This window comes from Lithobates pipiens, unplaced genomic scaffold (assembly GCF_037356315.1).
Source record: "Lithobates pipiens isolate NorthernLeopardFrog02 unplaced genomic scaffold, aLitPip1_a1.2 Scaffold_19, whole genome shotgun sequence".
NCBI classification, from domain to species: domain Eukaryota; kingdom Metazoa; phylum Chordata; class Amphibia; order Anura; family Ranidae; genus Lithobates; species Lithobates pipiens.
This window is the reverse complement of record NW_027507764.1, coordinates 9,157,023-9,172,415: the sequence shown is the minus strand read 5'-3', so window position 1 is coordinate 9,172,415 and position 15,393 is coordinate 9,157,023. Positions and strand designations below refer to the sequence as shown.

General features: G+C 44.9%; 1 long non-coding RNA gene across 1 annotated transcript; it reads right to left on the bottom strand.

The window, feature by feature from the left end:
- Positions 1-5,906: 5,906 nt before the first annotated feature.
- Positions 5,907-14,087, bottom strand: LOC143995795 (uncharacterized). The gene is made up of 2 exons (XR_013277478.1): positions 13,824-14,087; positions 5,907-10,200 (listed from the first exon to the last, which is right to left on the bottom strand). It is a non-coding gene; the product is annotated as an uncharacterized LOC143995795 (long non-coding RNA).
- Between the last annotated feature and the right edge of the window lie 1,306 nt (positions 14,088-15,393).

Sequence of the window (15,393 nt, the reverse complement as noted above, 5' to 3'; positions counted from 1 at the left end):
AAAATGCACAGATCCAAATGCCCATGCTAGCACCAGAATTGCCCCTTTTTTGATCAGGTTCTTTCAGATTTGCAAGGATGTGCTGAAGAAGCTGATCTCAGAGATTGGGACAAAACAGGTGTGCAGAAAGATCCAAAAAGGTACCAGTTACTTACCGGTAGCTGTTTTTCTGGGAAATCTTCCAGGACGGCCCACCTGAGATGAGAGGCTCCTCCCTACAGGAAACACAATCAATCGACAGCTGTTTTAAGTCCCCACCCTTCCCCTTGATCCTCAGTTTGTAGAGAAGTAACTCCTGAACCTGGTTCACAAGGGAAATCATTCCTCATAGGCACTCACCTTCTAGTGTTCTACAATTTCCCCTCCTCCAACGGGCGAGAAGTAGGCCTGCCGTCCTGGAAGATTTCCCAGAAAGACAGCTACTGGTAAGTAACTGGTACCTTTCTCAAGTCATCTTCCAGGACGGCACACCTGAGAGGATAAACAAGTACCTCAGGCCTACCTTAGGGTGGGGCCACTGCAAGACCCTCTTGGCGAACCTTGGTTCTGCAGTGAGCTTTACCTCCACTCCATACACTCATATGCTTGATGAAGGCATCTTAGCTGGATCATGCGGCTGATCTGCTCCACAGATGTCCCTGCCTTTTCTGTTTTGGATGCAGTATCTAGGTGGAATGGGCTCTTAAAGATGGAATCAGAAAACATGTTAAACTAGTAGGTTAGCAATGTTGCCTGTCTCACACATCCAACAACCATGGCCTATTGTGCCTGTAGGTGCTACTTAGAACCACTAAAAAGATAAATCAGAGACCTGTGTTGTAAGAAAAGGACACTACATTGATCAATATGCGGGCTTGACTTAACACAACCCTGTTCAGGGAAATAAAACTGCAAAACAAAAAGGGGGGGGGGGCCCTGTCAGACAACCTTTTTTGTTCCTTTTTATCTTTACGTCAGCAAAGACTAAAAGGAAGCCTACTTAAGGGTAATTGATTAACAGAAGCTTGATCCCTGGGTTTAAGGCATGCCCAATCTATGGATTTACGTACGCCTGAGAGCCTACTTCAGGAGATTAAAGTCCCTAGCAGGAGTAGACTAGCCATATGGCTACCTCTAGTTTTGCTAGAAGGGCGCAATGAAGGCCATGCACCAAGCCAAAACCTATTCGATCGGGTATACATCGTTATACTTCATCCTCAGGCCCTAATACTCCTCTGAACAGAACTCTCCAAGTTCTTGCTAAACAGGGCGATTCATTATCCCCTTCCTCCAGTGTCCCATAACCCTAGGAAATGGTTCTGGCATCCCTGAATGTAAGGGGTCGAGGCTTTCTGACATGTGACATCTGCAGCCAGAACTCCTGGCCCCTCCATGGAAAAGAAGGCTGAAATACAAAAGGTGATACATGTATTATTAATATCACAAATAAAAAGATCATAGACTGTGGGCACGGCACAATAGATTTGGACAGAAAGGACACAAGCATAGACAACAATGTTGTGTGCCTGAGTGTGACTAGCTAAACCCATATATCAAATATGGGAAGAGACCCAAATCTGAACCTCAATGTAGACAAACAGTTCTCACAGTCTGGTTTTCTGATGTGCTGCCAAGATGTAAAAACATTAGGACACAAGCAAACCCTAAATGCTGCGTGTTTCTGAAGTGCAGCTAGCTAGGTCATAACTGATATATAAATACAGAAAGGACAGGAACTCCCTTTACTGTTGTGTTTTACTGATGTACAGCAAAACAAGGCTATAAATATAAAGACAGAAAGACCCAAACTTCTATGTTGCGTATTTCTGACAAACTAACAAATACAGTTATAAGATCAATATGAACACCAACTCCCGTGTTGTGCATTTATGCTATGCCACAGGGTAAAATAATATGAAACACAAGACAATCCTTTCTGTTATGCAGTTCTGTAGTGTAGTTCATAGAGAACCAACACTGAGAAAGGACACAAGCAACCTGCAGCATTGTGTTTTTCTGAAGAGCAGTAAGGTAAGGCAATATGAAACAAAAAACACCAACAAGCTTCAATCTTCAGTATTTCTGCTGTGCAACAACATAAAAACAGACACTGAGGAAAAAAACAGACAGCCTTTACAGCTGAAATCTTTTTGGTCTGCTGCAAAATAAGACAATAACGCCATGATGTGTATTCCTGCTGCGTAGCAAAACCTCAACCAGAAGGGACAGATAAGCTTAGGGCTCCCACACCCGTGCGACCCGACCTGTGAATTGGGACTGCAAGATGCATGAGAAATCATACACTATGGCTTCCAATGGGTACCATTCTTGTCTATGCGACTCCAGCAGTCCCCGATTCCTGGATCCACAGACCTCAAGATTACACAGGTCACAGGGAAAAAATATCAATTTTCAGGTCGAACAAGTGAGGGGTCCCCAATGCTGTGACTCCCTGGAGGGGTGCAGCCAACAACCCCCTGCTGTGTATCCCTAAGATGCAGAAAGGTAGATCAATGAGAAACACTGCTCACTGCTGTGCCTGATATACAAACGATAATGCAGTAAATATAGGACATACAGTACTCAAACATTCAACCTTTGTGTATGTCTGATGTGTAGCAATATAATAATACTGAGCAGAGACGCCACCATCCTCAATGTGTCTCTCAGCTGAGCAGCAAAAACAAAATCAGAAAAAGTCAAGCAACCTTCACTGCTGTGTCCTTTCTGATATGCAGCCAATAAGGCAGTATATGCAAGACATAAAAAAGACAGACAACCTTCAATCTTGTATATGTCTGATGTGCAACAATATAACAATTCTGAATAGAGATAGCACATCCATATTGAGGTGATTTGGCCTTGCGACTCAACATGTCAAATTGCACGGCTAAAATTGTCACGACACCACTTTGTGGTGCTGCACGGATTACCAAAGGCAGTATATGTACTACACCTGGCAGGGGTTCAATTTGTATTTCTGCTATGTAGCCCAACAAATCCGAACCATCAATTTTCACTGCTGCCTTTCTGATAAGGCAGTAATACAGGACACAAAACCCCACAGACCTTAATCCTGTATATGTCTGATGTGCAACAATAAAACATTCTGAATAGAGATAGCACATCCATATTGAAATTTGTCATGCGACTCAACATGTCAAATCGCATGCTTAAACCCGGCAGCCATTGCCGTTAATAGCACTGTCTGAATCGGCACAACACCACTTTGCGGTGCTGCACCGATTACCAAAGGCAGTATATGTACTACCACTAGCCCAGGTTCAATTTCTATTTCTGCTATGCAGCCCAACAAATCAGGACCATCAAACTTCACTGCTGCCTTTCTGATAAGTAACTAACAAGGCAGTAATACAGGACACAAAGCCCCACAGACAGACCTCAATCTTGTGTATGTCTGATGTGCAGCAATATAACCATTATGAGCAGAGATGTCACCAGACTCAATGATGTGCATTTCTGCTGTGCAGCAAAAAACCAGAAAGTACAGACCACCTTCACTGTTGTATTTTTCTGATCTGTAGCCAAACAAAACAGTACCTTTAGGATATAAAGAACAACAAAACAAGCTTCAGTGCAGTGCATTTCTGATGTACAGCAATATAGCCCTTATGAGCAGAGATGTCACAAATCTCAATGTGTATTTCTGCTGTGCCACAAAAACATCCCAGCAAGGACAAACCTTCACTACCGAGGTCTACTTGTGTGCAGCCAAGGAGAAGTCATGGTCTATCCCTTTATGAAATAACCAACAGGCAATTTATTTCATAGCCATAGCCTGGGCTGTAGATAGTAAACCTTCACCACCAGTGAAGGAACAAATCCTAAAATAGTTGGACACCCTACTATAGTAGTTGTTGTTGTCCTACCTTACCTCCATAGACTGAGCAAACGCTAGCCAGCTCATTCCTAGGTGGGGCTGATCAGCAACTAAAGTCTCAATGAGCCCAAGCCCTAGAGACCAATTTAAGACAGCCTCTAGAAGAGGTGGTTACCAATTTAGCCTGGAGATAAATAGCTACTTGCAGGCTTCAAACAAGCAATCATGTAGCTCTTGCATAGGTTTGCACAGAAAATCCTCAATTAAAAGGTTTAGGAAGCGATTTATGGTAAATCGCCTTTAGATCTGCCACGGAGTGGATTGTAGCCCAAACCAACAAAAAAAGGTTTTTCTTACCTCCTACACTATAATATAGTCACAGTGTAAAGGTGGAGTGGGAGATTGGAGCTTATGAAAGTTACCTATAGCAAGCAACCCCCAAAAGGAGGATCTGTCACAAGGGAACTCCTACTGTGCCACACAGAAGCTTGGTCTCTGCCCATCGTAGGATGTCAGATCAGCTTTTAAGCATCTTGAAGCAACTTCAGATTCCTAGCAGCTGGGCTAATAGGGCCGGTAACCTAGTGCACCTGCTGACCAGGGGAGCTGAATCCACCAAACATTACCCAATTAATAACTTGTTCAGTGGTATACCTGGCCTGTAAGTAACTTTTTGTATCTACCAGGTCCCCTCTGTACGCTATATTCATCCCTACTAATGTACCACAACTGGGCATGTAGGGAGAGGTTGGAAACCTACTGTTGCGATAACCACAGTGTCTCTGCTGTAAGAGGGAGCTGTGGCTGGTGGTTTTAGCAGTAGCGTCTGGGCTATTTGTATCCCGACCCCAGGTTCTGCACTGCACCAGTCAGTATATACACGGGGAAGGGGGAGAAATGCCTTTCCTACCTCTTTCCCATCTGAGGTGGTTTAGGCACACTCGTTCTTCTGCACCACCTGTCCACCATACAGCGTCTCTGATGTAAGAGGGAGCTGCGGCTGGTGTTTTTAGCAGAAGCTTCTGGGCTATTTGAATCCAGACGCCAGGGGAGATTATCTCAAATGCCCAGAAACCTTCTAGCTGGAATTGGGGATTTTGCAGCTAAATTCCCAAGGCAAAGGAAAGTACTCACCGTTGTCGTCTTCCCCTTTTGCCACAGCCACCGAGCTTGCTTTTCCATCCTTATGGTCCACACGCAAGGAGGATATCCGTCAAAGTGCCCCCCCCCCCCCCCAACTGCTGTCCCCATAGGGAGGTGCCAGGTTAGGCTGTGTCCTGCACTGTACCAGTCAGTATATACACATGGGGGGGGGCAATGCCTTCCATTCCTCATTCCCATCTGAGGTGTTTAAGCAGACATCCACTGTAGTGAACTGGTGCCTCCTTGCTCTAGAGAAAGAAGGATGTGGGCGCCTGCTCCTGCTGACTCTTAGCCTTCCCTCCTGGGTAAGAACGCCGCCTCCATTTTCCCACAGTTTGAAAATGACACGGGTGCTTGTCGCTGCGCCCTCTCCAGCAGCCCACGCGAGCTACCGGGGGGCCCAGGAGTCAGGGACATGATCCCCCTGGAAAGAACCGATGGCCAGCACCCCCGTCTGAACAGCCACCTGGACAGGTAAGGAGGGGAGACAGGATAATGGCCCCTGAAGTTCCGGGTACACCACTGTACCCAGGATCCTTCAGCTCCCAGGGGGCCTCTTCCAATTTCTGCTGCACCCCCTGAGGAAAAGATAGGGGAACCCCCAGGAAGGATAAGAATATCCTACCAGACCCAGAGGTTTCCCAAGCTTGTGGTCCGGCTCCCAGGGGGAGACCACCAGCCCCAGGCTTCGGGTCATTTGGAAAAAAAAAAAAAACAGTTTCGCTGTGTAGGGAGAAACACAATCAAAAACTGAGGATCAAGGGGAAGGGTGGGGACTTAAAACAGCTGTCGACTGATTGTGTTTCCTGTAGGGAGGAGCCTCTCATCTCTCAGGTGTGCCGTCCTGGAAGATGACTTGAGAAATTTAATTTAAATATGTAATTTTTATTATTTTACAGCAATGAGTGAAGACATAGAACATTCAGGAAATGAACAATAAATGTAAATATTTTACAGCTTTATTAAATCCAGTCTTCGTAACAAACTTTGCACAGTTACAATGGATTTGAGGCATCAACGTGGTTTGCAAAATATAATCTTATCGCATAAAACTGTATACTGGTATAGAAACAATAACATCTATAAAATCTCGGTAAGGCTTCTTTCACACTTTTGCGACTTGGGATCCGACTTGTGAGACCCAAAGTTGCGAGACATGTGAAATGCAATGCGTCTCTATGAGAGCCATTCCAATTGATACTACTGAAGTCACCACAACTTCAGAAAAGGTCCCTGCACTACTCTGATAAGACTTTTACACCCTCTGGCGTTGAAGTCGTAACAAAGTTACCTCAATGTCGGACTTCGAAGTTGCACAAACATTGCGCAGGTCGCTGAAGTTTGCTAGTGTGAAAAGAGCCTAAATGTTCACAATTGATATACTGTAATAATTATATACAAATGTGTTTTATGAAAGTAAAAAATATATAATTACATATTATTTACATTCCCATTATTAAAACTACTCTGCCCCAAGGGAAAAATGTACAAGAGCTCCCTGAAAGAAAGACATGGAATACCCACTGCAGGATCTGACAGATTCCTGGTCCCCCGTGTGATGTGGTTTCTCCCATCAGAACCCAACAGGATATAGTAATGATGGAGGGACTGAGCCATTGAGAGAAGTGGGGGACCAGGGAATGGCCACACCCAGAAATGCCTGATCTGTGGGATCTTCAGCCAGCTGTTTCTCTTCATTACTATAGATATTAACCACTTGCTTACTGGGCACTTAAACCCCCCTCAGTCCCAGACCAATTTTCAGCTTTCAGCGCTGATGCACTTTGAATGACAATTGCGTGGGCATACAACACTGTACCCAAATGACATTTTTATCATTTTTTTCCCACAAATAGAGCTTTCTTTTGGTGATATTTAATTATAGCTGGGAGTTTTATTTTTTGCTAAACAAACAAACAAAAAAAAAAAAATCATGTTTAATAGTTTGTTATAAAATTTAGCAAACAGGTCATTTTTCTCCTTCATTGAAGTGCGCTGATGAGGCGGCACTGATAGACTGCATTGGTGGGCACTGATAGGCTGCACTGGTGGTCACTGATAGGCATAGTTAAGGCGGAACTAATAGGCACAGATAAGACGGCACCGATGGGCACAGATAAGGCGGCACTGATGGGCACAGATAAGATGGCACGGATGGGTGGCACAGATGGGTGGCACGGATGGGTGGCACTAAGGGGCACTGATAGGTACCACTGATAGATGGGACTGATGGGCACTGATAGGTGGCACTGATAGGTGGCTCTGATAGGTGGCACTGATGGGCGGCACTGCTGGGCACGTATATGTGGCACTGAGGTGCAGCACCTTTGTTGAGGCAGATTGTGGGCACTGCTGGGTGGCACTGTGGGCACTGCTGGGTGGCACTGACAGGGGGTACACATTTTTTATTTATGTGGGCAAAAAGCAGGGGGCAGATGGGCACTGGCAGGGCTGGCCGTGATCGGGACTGATGTCCCGATCACGGCCGCCGGTGATCGGCTCTTTTTTTTTCTCCTCGCGCTGTGAGCGCGAGGAGGAATAATAGCCGATTACCGGCTCCGTTATATCACATGATCAGCTGTCATTGGCTGACAGCTGATCACGTGATAAGGGGTCGGGATCGACCCCTTGCTCGGATCGGTGATCAGGCGAGTCTCACAGACTCGGTGATCACAGAGCGTGCCGCGCTCGCCCCTCAGGGGGCGTGCAGGCCGCTCGTGCACGGGACGACGTCAATAGACGTAGTCCCGGCAAAGGAGATCCGCGCTGTAGCCATCATTCGGCTATAGCGCGGGTCTCAACTGGTTAAACAGAGACAATTTTAAAAACATAAAACAGTAGACCTTGTCTGAATGAGCTTACAATCTAAGAGACGAGGTCTGGAAACTTTAGATACTATGGCTAGGGGCTTGTATAGATGGTCAAAGAGGGAATTCTGATGAGGACCTCTGTTATGGTGATAACTGTCCAGGAGGAGAATTACATTCACTCTACCCATTGCATCTCCAGGAGGGTAAAGTGGAATCTCACCAATCGAAATGATAAAAACTAGCAGGGGTTTGAATTATTCGCTAATCTATTTGAAAACAACTTTTGTCTATAAATAAACTTTAATAGCCGAGTAGTATAAAATAGAGGAAAGTCTGGGGAGTATGTGGATGAGGTCAGAAATATAGGGGTGGTACAAGTTTGAAGTCGTTTTTAAGACAAGGCAATGCGCTAATTTCAGGATAGCGAGTTTAATGTTGGGAATTTGGAGATATCTTCTATTATAGGGAGACTTTACTGTGCTTTGCACTGGTATAGTGAGGGAACAGTGGCGTAACTAGAACCTTCAGGGCCCCGATGCAAGAAACCATGAAGGGCCCCCCCTGAACCCCAGCCAGGGCCCTTCCTTCCGAGTCCAGTGGTGGAACTCCAGGGCGTGGTCACAGGTATGACCTTTGTGAGCCCTGTAGTTCCACCACATTTTACATTTTTAGGTGCCCCACTGGGGGACTGTCCCTAGGCAGGATTGGGTCCCCGTCCCCAGAAGAGATGAGGTCCTTTTCTCCAGGACAGATGAAGTTACTGCCCCCAGGTGAGAAGGGGTCCCTGTCGCCAGGGGAGGTGGGGGTCCCTGTCCCCACGTGAGAAGGGGTCCCTGTCCCCAGGGGGATATGGAAGGGGTATGTAATAGTGTGTGCTAGCTGCCTATGCTGCTGCTGGCCATAGGTAGAGGGGGCTGCATGGGCCCCCTGCATCACAGGGCCCAGTTGCGGTCGCAACTGCTGCACCCCCTATAGTTACGCCCCTGTGAGGGAAGCTTAGATTCCAGCGGAAGTAAACCCGCTGACTTTTTTTTTTTTTTTTTACAGACCTGTAAGGCAAAAGGCATAATGAGCTAGTATGCACCGCATACTAGCTCATTATGAAATACTTACCTTAGAACGAGGCGCTGGCATCTCACTCGGCGAGGGAGCCAACATGTTCCCTCTGCATGTCTTCCGGGTATCGCGGCTCCGGTGCTGTGACTGGCTGGAGATGTTATGTCACTCCCGCGCGTGCGGGAGTTTTCTTCCCGGCAGGGTCTGGCGTCTGCCGGGCTTTCAGCCGGGAATCCCCTGTGTTCATGCACCGCTGCAGTCAGCGACTAATTGCGAGGGGAATATCTCCTAAACCGTACAGGTTTAGGAGATATTTTTTTTTACCTACGGGTAAGCCTTATTATAGGCTTACCTGTAGGTAAACGTTCCAAAAAAAAAAGACTATACAACCTCCTTAAGTGTGTTTGATCATAACCTGTCTGTTGTTTCTCAAGCACAAGTCATGGTTTCATGAGCTGCACAGATGAGGTTCAGCAAGCCTGAAATAGCTGTATGCAGATTGGAAAAATGGCTCTAAAACATTGGATGTGTCCTTGTTATAAACCAACTGTTCTGGATGTAGTTTGTTCAGAAGAAAACGAAAAGAAAATGATAATCATGGCAGCATGAACTATCATAAAATGAAATAAAATTCTGAAAAAATTCAGGAATTCATGACTTGTTAAAGTGGTTGTAAACCCTTACAAACCACTTTGAGCTACAGGTAAGCCTAGATTAAGGCTTACCTGTAGGTCCAAGAAATATCTCCTAAACCTATATGGTTTAGGAGATATTTGCCCGAAAATGGGCACCGCTGTCTACTGTGCATGCGCCGTAGACAGCGACGCGCAGGCGCACTGAGCACGGCATTTCCAAGAATGGAGCTGCCGCGCGCGTCAACTCCCGTGCACATGCGCGGGAGTGACGTCATCGCGGCTTCGCCGAATGACAGCGGCGGAGCTGCGAGACCCCACCAACAAGATGGATGCGGCGGACTACAGGGGACAGCGCGACTTCGCTGGCTCCTGTGTCAGGTAAGTGACACATAATGGACTACTATGCGATGCGATGCGATGCGATGCATAGTAGTCCATTATGCTTTGCCTTTGCAGGGAATGAAAGAGGAAGTAAACTCATCAGGGTTTACTTCCTCTTTAATCAGTTGCTTGTTGGTCTTTTCTAGAACATCGAGTAGCTTGTCCCTGTCATCATCCCCCCCAACCTCAGACAATCCTGAATGGAGCTATTATTTGGTCCTGGGACATTTTCTGACATCTCTCAATGTCATAATGCTCATCGGTCAGAAGGTTCTTGATTTTTTCTAAGCCTTTCTTTTTCTCACTGGTTCTTCATGACGTACATCCACAACGTGCTCTGTTGATGAGGATGGACCTGCAAATATAAAAATACATTGTTATGCCATGTATTGCTCGTTCTCCTGAATTTATTTTTGTCTTTTTGTTCTGTGGTAAGAATTTCGATATAGTATGTTATGCTTTGTTGTTAATTGACCCCCAGTTTATCTGCAATACAAATAGGAGGTGTCTGTTTAATCTGAACCTGTGCTTTGCTCATGCAGGGGAAAGGAAGAGGTTGACTTCAAAGCCAGCACTGCAGCTGTACTTGTATGTTCTGCTCTTTCTCTCCTCCACTGAGCTGCATATAGGGAAGAAAGGAAGACCTGCATAAGTGTGGAGTTACTCCAGTTGGAGTATACTCGGCTTTGTATATAATAGCTGCCATCCACTGGACTTTCCATTCAACAGGTGACAAGCAAACGAGAGGGATGTGTCTCGGCAGCAGCATGGGTTCTTTAAAGCGGAGGTCCACCCTAAAGTGGACCTTCTGCTCATCGGAACCCTCCCCCCCTCCGGCGCCACAATTGGCACCTTTCAGGGGGGAGGGGGGTGCAGGTACCTGTACAGTACAGGTATCTGCACCCACTTCCGGGAGAGCTATCTGCGGAAAGGGACGTAGATTACGCCCCTTTCCGCAAGTGCCCCGCTGCCTGCTGGGAAACACACGGATCCCAGAGACAGCGGGGACCATCCTTATTGCGCAGCGCGACTCGCGCATGCGCAGTAGGGAACCGGGAAATGAAGCCGAAAGGCTCCACTTCCTGATTCCCATAACCAAGATGGCGGCGGCGGCAGCACCCGAGAGACGATCGAGAGATCGGCTTCAGGTGCCGACATCGCGGGCGCGCTGGGCGGGTAAGTGTCCTTATTTTAAAAGTCAGCAGCTGCAGTATTTGTAGCTGCTGGCTTTAAAAAAAAACAAAAAACGGCGGACTCCCGGCGGACTCCCGCTTTAAGTATTGTGACCGACATGGAAGAGACGCATTCTGAGATTTACGTTTTTAATAAAAGGACTTGGCTGACTATTTTTAGGTTACTACTTTTTTCCCTGAATGAGTAGAAGTACTGTGTACACCATACTCATTCATATGGGAGGGCAGTATCTGAGTTTCTGCTTACTGTTAAAGGGGGCTTCCAGATTCCAATAAGCCCCTCACAACCACCTGGCATGGATTGTATGGAAGAAACCCTTGAACTGATTACCATGGGGACAAGGTGCTTTAACAGGGGCCCCACTGGTAAGCCACCCCCCCCCCCCTCCCATGTTGAGAACATGCGGCCTGGTATGGATCAGGAGGGGGGCACACACTTGTCATGCTCCTTTCCTGGCCAGGCAGGCTGTATGCTCGGATTAAGGATCTGGTATGGATTTTTAGAAGAACTTTATACTTTTTTGTGTGTGGAGCCCCCTTTAAAAACCTAACTAGACCTGAAGGATCTGGTATAGCTATCATAGGGGACCTCACACTTTGTTGTTTTATAAGGTACCCCCTTAAAATCCATTCCAGATTCAAAGGGTCAGGTACGTATTACGGGGGGGGGGGGGGGGCATGGACGACTCTATGCAATTCATTTTCATTCTTACTAAAGGTTGCTGTACAGCAAAAACTACTTATGCAAAGAAAATGAGCTAAAATTGGCATCAAATGACATATAAAAAAAAACAAGGAAATAAAATAAAAAAACAAGAGTACACAGAGCCCTCCAAAATACATAGCAGACCTTTGGGGGTAGGGGTCTGTCTGCAGTTTTTTTTCCTCCAACAATGACATCGCCAAGAACAGCTCTCAGTGAAATATCATTTGCCAATAATTTTAAAATGTTCGTCCTTTGTAAATGTCAGTGATGTTGCAGCACCTTCTGTACATCACAGAGATGGGCCCCTTCACAGTCAGGATTACCCCAGGAATGTTGTTTAACCATCTCCCATCCACCATATAGTCAAATGACGGTAATATATATATATATATATATATATATATATATATATATATATATATATATATATATATATATATATATATATGTATTTATATTACACACACACACACTATATTTTGTGCATTGTTCACCAAGGCAGTGCCCATTCTTATGCTATTTTTTTGTTTAACCGCCTCCTTGCCTATTAGCCCAGAAAATGGGCATTTTTAATTTGACAGATTTGGCCCCCTCTGATTACAATGGGGTTCGGTATCTGGACTTCATAGTATCAAACCCAGGGTAGTTCAGCTCATCACTATTCACCTGCATGTTAAAGAGGAAGTAAACCCTGATGAGTTTACTTCCTCTTTCATTCCCTGCAAAGGCAAAGCATAATGGACTACTATGCATCGCATCGCATCGCATAGTAGCCCATTATGTGTCACTTACCTGACACAGGAGCCAGCAAAGTCGCCGCTGTCCCCTGTAGTCCGCCGCATCCATCTTGTTGGTGGGGTCTCACAGCTCTGCTGGCTGTCATTCGGCGAAGCCGCGATGACGTCACTCCCGCGCATGCGCGCGGGAGTCCACACCCGCGGCAGCTCCATCGCTGAGAATGCCGCGCTCAGTGCGCCTGCGCACCGCTGTCTATGGCGCATGCGCCGTAGACAGCGGTGCCTGTTTTTGGGCATATATCTCCTAAACCATATAGGTTTAGGAGATATTGCTTGGACCTACAGGTAAGCCTTAATCTAGGCTTACCTGTAGGTCAAAGTGGTTTGTAAGGGTTTACAACCACTTTAAACCTACACAGATATAGATATGCTGGCGGTGAAGCATCTCAGAAGAATAATCATTGTAAAAGCTGCGCGAGAGCCAAGGGCTCATTTACACTTGCTTCAACACACATTAACGGCAAGTTTACACTCTGCTTCAAAACATGGATTCGGACAGGCTTTGGTAAAGCTCCCTGAACGCCAGTCAAAGCTTCTGTCACTAAATAAAATGGTTGGCTTACAGTACTGTTTACACCTTGCTTAGCTTCAAAAATGATGCCCCATGTTCCTTTAGTTGTGCTTCAAAGCCCCCATTGAAGTCTATGGCAAAGCTCACTTGAAGCCCCACTGAAGCCTCATAAAGCCTCACCAAAGCTCCAAGCAAAAGCAGGAGTAAGCAGGACTGTAAGCGAACCATTTTATTTAGTGACAGGGGCTTTCACTGGCGTTCAGAGAGCTTTACCAAAGCCTGTCCGAAGCCTTGTTTTGAAGCAAGTGGAAACTAGCCATTAGAGTAAAACGAAAGGAATTTTTTTTTTTTTTAGTTTTGGGTATAGTGGAGAGGGATTAGAGCCACTGTCAGTTTTTATTGCTGTGTATGTGCCCCTGTTAAGGAGATTCACCTTCTATTTGTCCTGTTTACCAATTATCCCAGAGAGTGAAAGAAAATGGGTACGGGACAGGAAGTGAAGATAAATCTCCCGAATAGGACACAAAAACTGACAGGGGTTATAACCATCTCTTTCTATATCCAAAATGAAAAAAATCAAGTTTTTCCTTTAGTTCTAATTTAGTTTAATTTTTATTCCAGAGCCTTAAGGCCGGAGCCAAGTCAGGAAGGATTGTGCAAAGAAACACAAGACTGCACACATTTATTTATTTTTTTAGACATTTAGGCAAATAAGAATAAAATAATGCTTTGATTGGATAAATGTTATTTATAGTAACCGGTTTGAAATACCTGCACGGCTTAAAGATGAATGGACTCTTAATAGCATTTCTCTCAATTCTCCTAAGAAAAAGAAATAAAAATAAAATAAAGGACACCGTAGAAATAAATACACAACAGTGCTTTACAACACTGTATACATTTATATTTATTCTATTATATTTTAGGACACATTTAGTAGTGTGAAAATATGATATCATTTGCACAATAACTGGAAAATGAGATTGTTCAGGTCTCCTGTGGTCTACACCGCACCTCTCACCTGTAGTTCTGCTCTTACTACCCTGTTTCCCCGAAAATAAGACCTAGCGTGATTGTCGGTGATGGCTGCAATATAAGCCCTACCACCCCAAATAAGCCCTACCCTGTTTCCCTAAAACAAAGCCCTACCCTGAAACTAAGACCTACAAGGACTTTAACTAGGGCTTATTTGGGGGGTAGGGCTTATATTGCAGCCATCACCGACAATCACGCTAGGTCTTATTTTCGGGGAAACAGGGTATGAGCCCAATAAAGGGAAACATACAAGATAAAGTCATTACAAGCTAAAAATAAAACCGTGTTTTTTTATTTCATTTACACTTGATTGGTTATTCTTTGCAAAGTGACATTTCACCACATTCACTAAGCTCTGGGTAACATTCCCTTACAAAGTAAACGGCCTTATTAAGTGTATTTCTCACAGAAAAGTATTGCAGTAACACACGTTTTGCTATACACACGTTTATTCCCTTTGTGTGTATTGGAACAAAACAAGAAAAGGGAGGAAAAAAAAGCAAATGTCACACAAAACTCCAAAAACAGGCTGGTCAAAATTCTTGGCACCCTTTCAAAATTGTGGATAAATAAAATTGTTTCAAGCATGTGATGCTCCTTTAACCGCTTGCCGACCGCCTCACGCAGATATACTGCGACAGAAGGGCACGTACAGGCAAACTAACGTACCTGTACGTTGCCCTTTAACCACTTACAGACCGGACCATTTTGCTGGTCAAAGACCAGACCACTTTTTGCGATTCGGCACTGCGTCGCTTTAACTGACAATTGCGCGGTCGTGCGACGTGGCTCCCAAACAAAATTGACGTCCTTTTTTTCCCACAAATAGAGATTTCTTTTGGTGGTATTTGATCACCCCTGCGGTTTTTATTTTTTGCGCTATAAACAAAAATAGAGCGACAATTTAGAAAAAAATGCATTATTTTTTACTTTTTGTTATAATAAATATCCCCCAAAAATATATAAAAAAAACATTTTTTCCCTCAGTTTAGGCCGATACGTATTCTTCTACATATTTTTGGTAAAAAAAATCGCAATAAGCGATTATTGATTGGTTTGCGCAAAAGTTATAGCGTTTACAAAATAGGGATAGTTTTATGGCATTTTTATTAATAATTTTTTATTATTTTTTTTTTTTACTAGTAATGGCGGCGATCAGCGATTTTTATTGTGACTGCGACATTGTGGGGGACACATCGGACATTTTTGACACATTTTTGGGACCATTGTCATTTATACAGTAATCAGTGCTATATAAATGCAGTGATTCCTGTGTAAATGACACTGGCAGTGAAGGGGTTAACCA